The sequence below is a fragment of the Heterocephalus glaber genome, unplaced genomic scaffold (genome assembly GCF_053883595.1).
Source record: "Heterocephalus glaber isolate CG9 unplaced genomic scaffold, H.glaber_assembly_v1.0 deba00000347, whole genome shotgun sequence".
In the NCBI taxonomy this organism is placed as follows: Eukaryota; Metazoa; Chordata; class Mammalia; order Rodentia; family Bathyergidae; genus Heterocephalus; species Heterocephalus glaber.
Window position 1 is genome coordinate 45,407,773 of NW_028258143.1, and position 10,080 is coordinate 45,417,852.

Sequence of the window (10,080 nt, forward strand, 5' to 3'; positions counted from 1 at the left end):
CTGAAAATATTCACCTGTATTACATTTAGAGCTTGGCTTACATTTTTACTGTTTGCTTTGTAGTATTTAATACTTAAGCAATGAAAATGGGAAACCATGTTGAGACTGTCTATTAAACCTAGGTGTGATGTTTTGACATAGTGATAAATAAAATTCCCTGCTGCCATTATGCATAAATTTTGAGTATAGAGAAGATGTAGACAAAAAATTATAATAAATTAGTAAATGATTTGTTAGAAGGTGATTAGAGCTAAGTTTCTCAAATACCCACTGTTTGTAATCAATATTCCAGTTCAAGGAATCTGCAGAAATCTCTCTTCATCTCTTGAGTCTGTAAGTTTTTCTTTATTTTTTAGAACCCTACACTTCTTCTGGTCTTGTTGCACTGTACTTCTCTAATTTGTTGTTCTTCACCAAGTTTTCCAGTTGCAGTAATTGGGAGAAGTTTTGTGGTACATTTGCTAGAAACAGATAGAACCAGAAGGAGCGTAGGGTTAGATTTTCCAGATAGAAAAGGTATATTTTCTCAGAGTCTCTTGCTCATCTTCTTTCTTTTGCTTAATGTCCCTCCTGGATCAAGCTTTTCTTTTTTGAGCTTGAAACAGATCACAATTCAAGATGGGGATCAGCTTTTCTAAGAAGCTGCTGATTGGCTAGAAGAAGCAACCCAGAAATATAGGGAATTTATTATCCATACATAGTATGCAGGGAATATCTCATTTCCTTATATTCCATAAATCTTTTATTTAGATTTTTGATGTCCTATCCCATTGAAGTGGCAGAAAATGCAAACTATTATTATCAAGACTTATTGCTCTTTCTCCTTACCATCAAAAGTGAAATAATATCTAATGATATTAATCTTCTATCCAAGCAATTTACTTCTTAGTTTTAATTGATTTGTCTGTTCTGTCCTTTCACCTCTCTTACATTTCAGTGTATAATACACTGTGCTTCCATATGAAGTTGGAAATTGGTGTCTATAATACCATCTACTGATTTGTATCACGAAGCTATCCCTTGGTGAAATAACTCCACAAATCTTCTGGGAAACAAAAGTATCTCACTACTCAGGATTCCAGAAACCTATTCCCTTTTCAATATTTGGAATAATTTTCTGAATTGAAGTACCCCTCCTGCCTCCTATTATTACTGTAAGGCACACAGCTTCTTCTCTCAAATTTATCTTCTCCAAATAGACTTTCAGAGTTCATTAAATCCATAATTAAGTTGTATAGCAACTAAAAACTACATTTCTTTCATTGGGGCAAGGATTGGTTCATCTTCACACCCTCACAAGAATTTGGGGGAAATTCTGCTAATACATCAATGAACAAGAAAAATTGTTTTGAAATTATTAAGATTTTCATATTAAAAGAAAGAAAACTCAAATTCTATCACAATGATGAGTAGCTAAAAGTAAACACTATAATTTGGAAGGTATATAGGAGAGTGAGAAAAACAGGAAATAAAGATAAACATCAAGTTTTTGATGAGAGAAATAGTGACTCTTCTTGAAGATGAATGAATCATTATGGGACCAGTTTTGTTGTTAGTTCAGGACTTTATGTGCTTGAGGTACTTGTAGGACATTCACATACAAATGTCTAGTTTTTTCAGTAACAAAAAGAGTTCCAGAAAAAAAAAGAGTTCCAGAAAAACTTTATTAGAGAAGATGAAATCACTTATCCATGCCTGGGCTCCCCACCATTGTTCTGGGTTCTGCGCCCTCCAATTTCTGCCCCAAACCTGCTCCATTATTGTGTCTTCTTCCAACCTCATTTATTCCATCACTAATTCAATTATAGCATTAGTTCCTCTCACTATACATAAAACTCAATCTAGAAAAAGAAAACAAGAAAAAGAAGAAGGAAGAAGGAAGGAAGCGGAAAATAGGAGAGAAGATTTTCCTAACCTTAATTACTCCAGCAGCATTCTGTAGTCTTGTGCATTCAGTGATCTCTTTTAATATACGATTCTCAAATATCTTTCCAAATATCTTTCAATTATCAGTTACATGTCTTCAAATAATAATATATTTGGCCACCATGCTACTACCATGAACTTAACCTGTCTAGAAATTAACTGGTCATCATGTTTGACAATGAAGACATACCCAGTCTTACATCTATTACTAAATATTAAAAGTTTTCTCAGTGTCCCCTGATGTAGTTTTATCTGCTACTCCCACAGCCACCTTAGTTTGATCACAGGTCAAAATCATCCATTGCTCATTTCTGTCTCTGTGCCTTTATTTACATTATTGTCTTTATCTAACCTAAACTGTATCTTTTTCTCAAAGTCCAGGCCAAATTTGACATCCTTTCTGATCAATAACATAATCAAAAGCAATGGAACTTCTTCCCCATGAAATTAACATGAACCATCTTTGTTGATTATTTGTGTTTTTATGTTTTGGCTCTTACTCTGACAAGTACTTGCAAGTTTTACCACCAAGTGACATCTGGTTGAGTGATTTTTGTTCTATACTTGGCAGAAATTTTGTGCCCACTAAAGGTTTGATGATCATAAATACAGTATTTCACCAGTTTTTCCTCCCAGCTAGTTCTTTCATCAAATCCATTTCTCCAAGATTGAAAACTTTGGAACCATTCTTACATGAAATTCACTAGCCATGTGATCTTGGGCTAGTTACTTGGCTTGTTGAAGCCTTCCATTCTGCATCTTTAAATGAAGACAACAGCAACACTTTGCTCATAGAATTATGATGGTTAAATGGAATAAACACAGGTCAAGCACTTCATACAGTGACAGTCACTGTGCCTAATAATCATTACTTTTTTTGTGGTACTGGGAATCAAACCCACAGCCTCACATATTCTAGGGACTCTACCACTGAGCTACATCCTCAGCCTTTAGTCATTAAATTTTTATGGTCCTATATTTTTATTTTAACTGTAGCACTATAGTTGTACAAGAGTGGACAGTGGGGAGACTCTTCATCTGATTCCTCATGGTTTGTATTTGATCAGCTGCTGATCACAATGATTCTCTGATCAGGTACTGCTACAAGCCGAATGAGGTCCTCATGACCTTTCCTATACAGATTGTAGTTATTTTCTGATAGATCATCCAAATAAAACCTATATTGCCAATGATGTTACCTAGAGTACTATTTTCAACATTATTCTCCTATTCAAAACCTCTAAGAAGCTCCAGTCTCATGATTTAAGCTATAAAGTAAATCTGAACGTCTTTAGCATAGTGTGTATGACTTTCTACAAAATAGTTCTAATAAACCAACTGAAAAATATATTTTTAAAGTTAGAGGGGGAAGTTTGAATATGACTAGTTGTTAAATGAAAACAGGAAATCATTTTTTCCCATGAGCAATAATGGCATTGAGTTATATGGAGAAAAATGAGTGCATGTTTTAGAAATTCATCCTAAATAACACAGAGATATAAATATTCATTAAAAATCCAGAATTTTGTTTTAGAATAATTTACAAAGAAAAAAAATGATTGATGAATCAAGTTCAAATATCTTTTGTAGTACTGGAAATTGAACCAAGAGCCTTCATACTGAGCTACATCCCCTTTTTATTATTTTTATTTTGATACAGGGTCTTGCTATGTCATTAAGTTGCCTGGGCTGGACTTGAATGTATGATCCTTCTGCTTCAGCTTCTCAGAGAGCTGGGATTATAAGCATGTGCTGCTACAACAATAAAATATGGATAATGGATACATATGATGATAAGTTTATTATGCATAATATTGTCTTTGCTTTTGAGTGAGTTCATTATTTTCAAAATATAGTAAGTAATAAAAGACAATAAATTAAATACTCCACTGCATATGCTACCTATTTTCCATATCATGAGAAGCTGTTTTGCCTTATTCTCAACTCAACACATTATTTTATTGCTCTCTTTAAATATCTGTTATGTGTAGGCCTTTAACTGTTAACTATATTATATCACCTGGCAGATTGGCAATCACAAAAGCTTAAATATCTAACTTATCTTCATAATCACTAAGTTTTCTAATGGGGTATTTTTCACACAAAGGTTAACTTGGTAAATAATTACCAAAATGAATGTGGCAAAGTTATAAAGCAAATGACACTCAGATATCTCTGAGAGAAAGCATTATTTTTAATAAAGAAAAAAATGCATTTTATACTGCTATAGATTTCTAACCTGAGATCTAATTAAGCAACTGAAAAAAAAAGTGGTAAGAGCTGCTGTCAGCAAGAATATGCATACCAGAAATGTTTAATTTATATGTGTAGAGACAAATAGTTTTTAAAATGGAGGATACAGACTATGGATAATGACTTTTCCTCCTATTCAAGTGAAAAAGTAGCAATGAAAGAACTGTTAAGGGAGTAGAAATCTTGTAGGAAAATGTTAATTGTGGTATAGGAGTTTAAGCCTTGAGAACAGAAAGACTTAGAGGTAACTTTAAAGGTACCAACTCTGGTTCTCTGGAGAAAAACCATATTTTACCACAGATGAACGCAATTGTGTGGATAGATCCAAACAATTCTTTTAATCTCCCTTGACAACTAGCACTAAATATTCTTTAAAATATTTTGGAGGACAGTTGTGTATTCATTTTTCTTGGAATAAATTATCTTTAGAAACACAAGTTTTTGTTTTTTGTTAATCTCCACTTAGAAAAAAATAGTATCATTACTTCCCTTGAAAAGTGTTCCCCCAGCTACAGACATGATTCATGCCAAATTTCCAATGTGTAATCTTCCAGAAAAATCTTTCCCTCTGCCACCCAGCAAGACAGGTGGCAGACCCTGGCTTTAGTCCCTGTTGTTCTGTGTCGCTGCACACCTGGGCTCAATTGTTCAGCCCCAAGCCGAGCAGGTGGGATGAGGGTGGGCTGCCTACAGGAAATAAATGGGTACAGCACAGTGGTTTGCTCCTGCCCTGGGCAGCCTTGCTGTGCAGGTAGGCGGGCCTGGACTGTGGGAGGCTAGGGAGGGAGCCAAATAGAAGGGCAGATAATGCAAACACAGACGTTAGATTCTGAAATAATTCCTGGCATTAAGTAGTGTGTGGCCATCCACCGACACAGTAGTTAAATGCTGGTTAGCACCGAGGCAGGTGCTCTGCATTGGCCAGACAATTGGAAGCACTTGGGTAAATATTAGTTGTTGGTTTATTCTCACTGCTTTAAGAGTGTCAGTTTCCCAGCCTCCAGTTAGATTCTACTAATTTACTCCATCAAGCCATTTATTTATTTATTTATTTATTTATTTATTTATTTATTTATTTATTTATTTATTCCCTTTTAAGATCACAGCAGAGGAAGTAGCAGCCATGGTTAAAGAAAGATTGTGGTTTACTTTGCCTGAGTAGGTTTGTAAACATAAATGAAAATGTATGTCCTGATTAGCTTTACTTTTTAGAAGAGGGAGCTTCAGTGTAAGAATTATGCCATTTATCTATGGTATTTCATTAGTAGGAAAATCAAAAGATATACTCAGTGTGTTTTATGTTCAGACAAGTATCTCATTTCAGTGTGTTTTATGTCAAAAAAAAAATCATAAAACCACTACAAAAGAGCACTTTAAGACCAGAAACCTCACCTGAAACTTTATGGAAAAATTTGTGACATTTTATTGAATATTTTAAATCTAAGGAAGCTTGAGTTATTCATTAACTCATTAAAGGTTTATTGAAAGTTTTAAATGTTCCATTCATTTTACTGGGTAATGGGATAAAAGTAATAATAAAATGCAGTTGCTGATCACGAAGATGTCAGGTCCACAGAAGGAACCTGACAACATAGACAGCACACAGCCATTTCAACATGTTGCACATATGAAGGTGGGACAGGACACCTGACCGGTACTGTTCTTCACAGGAAAAACCATGCCCACTTTTCATGTGCAGTAGAAACAGCTTCAAGAGTGGGATAGCACTCTTTAACAAATGAAAATTTTCTGAAGTCAGTGATGCAGAACGGTTTCTGTGATGCATATTAATATTGCTTCTGGAAAACAATTTCAAAGGAAATTATATGCTATATGGACACAAAGCAAATTTTAGGGCTTGTAGCAGGGTAATCCATAGAACGCTAATTCAAAAAGACTCAGAAGAGGCAAAAAAAAGTTTTGTTGAAGTAAAAATTGCAGAAGCTAGAGGTACTGTACGACATCTAGGTTTAAGATCTTAAATGATAGTACCTGGAGATTGTTTTTCACCAGCTGTGGTTCACATTTCTTCAATACCTTCTTCCTTGTTAGACAGGCTGTCTGCATATGGCATACTCTACAAGTGCTGGCTTAGGTACAACAAGATTCAAGGACAGTCAGAATGAATATACTTTACTACCAAGTACTCCAGAAAAGTCCCAGAAAAAGCCGTGGTGGACTCTGACTGGGGTAAGTGCTCATCCTGACTAATTGCGTGGGCCAAGAGAATGTGAGGCTGCAAAGGACCAAATCTGAATCACAGGTCCATTTTTAGAAAAGAAAATAGAATCAGCTCACCCAAATGTGGTGAACTGATTGTAGGTGAGAGGTAGTTACCTATAGGAAATTGGGGAGCTCTTGTTAAAAGTGAGAATAGTTGCTAGGAAGTCCAGCTGCCAAAACCCCATGAGTTTATTTTTAAATTACACTTTTTATTTTGATATAATTATAGATACATGAGAGTGTTAGCCAGTTTTCTTAGCTTTTGAAAAATCAATATCAGTTCATTTGAACTTCCAAAGCTACTCTTATAAATATTAATTCAGTAAGTTGCTAGAGGAAATTTCCAATAGGTACTTGAAGTTAATATCTCTATTTTGGAGCATAGAAAGAATTTGCATTAGTCTGGGGTCAGCAGAGAAACAAAAGCTATAGGACAGACAGACAGTGGGTAGATAGATAGAGAGGGAACTGGGTCATGCAATTATGGATACAGAAGAGCCTCAAGATCAGGAGGCAGCAAGCTGGAGACTCAGTAAAGCCAATGGTGTAAATTCTAGTCCAAGTCTGATTCAAGCACAGATGATCAATATCCCAAGTGAAAGACAGTCAGACAGACATGAAGAATTCTTTACTTATTCAGCCCTTTATTCTATTTAGGCTTTCAGTGGATTCAATGAGGACCACCGATACAAGAAAGAAAAATCTGCTGTACTCACTATCAGTTCAACTATTAATCCCATCCAGAAGCATCCCCATTGCCACGGCCCAAAACCATGTTTAATCAAACATCTTGGTACTTTGTAGCCCAGTCAATAATTTAACCCCCACAGAGTCCTACGTTCCACCTATATTTGCTATTAAAAGGATGTGTTAGCTGGATATGTCAGAAAACTCCTATAATACCAGCACTCTGGTAGGTTGAGGCACAAAGATTACAAGTTTAAATCCAGCCCAGACAATTTAAAAAAGAGTTAGGGATACAGCTCAGTGAGAAGACCCTGGGTTCAATCCCCCCCCCCAAAAAAAGCTGTGTGGAAGAGACCTAGAATAGCAAAAGCAATTCTGGGCAACAGAGACATGGCTGGGGGTATCATAATACCCAACTTGAAGCTATACTACAAAGCTACTGTGATAAAAACAGCATGGTACTGGTAAAGAAACAGACATGAGGATCAGTGGAATAGATTAGAAGATCCAGAAACAACTTCAGACATACTCAGCCACCTCATCTTTGACAAAGGAGCCAACCACCCTCATTGGAGGAAAGATAGCCTATTTAATAAATGGGGTTGGAAAAACTGGATTTCAACCTGCCAGAGATTAAAACTAGACCCATATCTATCACCATGGACTAAACTAAGATTGAAATGGATTAAAGATCTAAATATTAAGACAGAAACACTAAACTTGCTAGAAGATAAGTTAGGTAGAACTCTTGAAGATATTGGCATAGGAAAAGACTTTATGAACCAAACCTCAATAGCATGGGAACTAGCTGAAAGAATCAACAACTGGCATTTCATCTTATTAAAAAGCTTCTGCACTGCAAGAGAAACCACCAACAGAACTAACAGACAACGTACAATGTGGGAAAAAAATTTTAGCAGCTGTAACTCAGACAAAGGGCTACTGTCTAGAATATATAAAGAAGTGAATAAAATCAGACTCCCCAAATTCAAAGACCCAATTCAAAAATGGACATCTGAAATGAACAGACATTTCTCAGACAAAGAAGTAAAAGCAGCAAATAAACATATGAAAAAATGTTCAACATCACTGGTCATTTGAGAGATGCAGATGAAAACAACACTGGATTCCACTTCACCCCAGAGAGAGTGGCTGCTATCAAGAAATCAACCAATAACAAATGCTGGTGGGGTGTGGAGAGAAATGAACCCTTCTCCATTGTTGGTGGGAGTGCAGACTGGTGCGACCACTATGGAAATCAGTGTGGAGATACCTTAAAGAACTAGGGCTGGAGGTCCCATTTGACCCAGCTATTCCCCTGCTGGGTATTGTCCCAAAAGAATTAAAAGAATCATACCACAGAGAAATATGTGCACCCATGTTTACAGTGGCACAGTTTGTAATAGCTAAAGCTTGGAAACAGCCCAAGTGCTCATCAACTGGACACTGCATAAAGAAGATGTAGTTTCTTTTTTTTATAAAATGGAGTACTACTCAGCCATAAAAAATGAGAAACTACAGCCATTTATAGCTAAATGGATGCATATTGAGGCCATACTATTAAGTGAAATAAATAGGACACACGTGTAAATACTGAATAGTTTCTCTAGTGTGAGAAACTGAGAGTGTAAATAAGGATTAAAAGGATTAATAACTAATAATTGATACTTTGAAATAGGAAAAGATCCAAAGGGGTAGGGCTGGTGGGAGGAGATGGGGAAAGGAAAGAATAGAAAGGAAAAATTATGAGAAAAGAAAAAAAAAATGGAAATGAAGTCTATGCAAATAGGGAAGGGTGGAGGGTTGAAGGGCACACAGATAATGGGGAAAAAATAAGAACCAAGATACATCATGTACAGGTACAAGCACCCAATGATAAATGTAAACATATTGTATACCTAAAATGTACCAAAAAAAGAATTTAAGCAAAAAAAAAAAAAAAAAAGCTGTGTGATGTGATATTGGGCTTGCATATTTAAATGTAATATGTTTTTCCAGTCCTATCTACATCACAGCACTGTAGGAAAGAGTATCAAAATAATAGTATGGCTTTTAAACTAGAAACTACTACTAACGTATGTTTTAGGGCCTTTCTTCACAAACTGTATTTTGAAACATATATTTTTACTCAACTTTTCTTTCAACATTTTTTCATTCTTCTATCTCTACTTCTTATTTATATGAGGTTTAGCATACAATGTGATAATTCAGCCTCGTAAGCCTCAAAGAAAATTAAGATTTGGCTTTTCCATATTTCTCTCCTAAACTTCCAATTGCTCTTTAATGCTTATTTATTATTAGTTATCAATAAGTTGGCCACAGTTCCATTATTTAGAAGCCCTTAAAAGAAGAAAATCATTTTGTGGTTAGCTAGATGGCTACTAAAATGCTGGAACAAATTATATTCCACAATTGCCATTCAGGAGCCTAAGGAATAAGTGCTTCTATACATATAGTGACAATGTAAATAGTAACCATTAATTTGTTTACAGAATATACACAACCAAATAATGTTTTGAACAGGCAGCACTCACATGGTATGATCTCAAAGGCAATTCTTTTTATCTACACTATTTCAAAAGAGGGATATAATGGTAGACTTTTTCCCCTCCTCATAGTTCAAAATTCAGATATGTCTACTAATTTTTGAGGCACTTTTAAGTAATATAAAATTTTATAAATTCATTTATCAAAAGCATTTTCAATTCAGTAGCTATATATGCTTTGTCCCATTTAGAAAATAAAAATGTGAAATTGACTTAAAGATTTCCTCATTTCTGGTGGAAATAGGAATACAGTCCTCTCATTTCTTTTCTTGAAATTCTACCCCTTCTCCCTTTTGATCTCCTCCTTGGCTTCTGACGCTGGAGTATTAAGTATGGAAGAGATCAATAGTAGGAAAAGGAAAGTTCTTACTTGGAAGATACAATTGAAAGATAGCTTTGTCCTCTCAGTAAATGCAAAATACTTAGGTGGTATATTCCTTTCTCT

General features: G+C 35.3%; 1 long non-coding RNA gene across 1 annotated transcript; it reads left to right on the plus strand.

Moving 5' to 3' along the window:
- Nucleotides 1-6,231: 6,231 nt before the first annotated feature.
- Nucleotides 6,232-8,666, plus strand: LOC147829944 (uncharacterized). The gene is made up of 2 exons (XR_015446770.1): nt 6,232-6,369; nt 7,060-8,666. It is a non-coding gene; the product is annotated as an uncharacterized LOC147829944 (long non-coding RNA).
- Nucleotides 8,667-10,080: the final 1,414 nt, after the last annotated feature.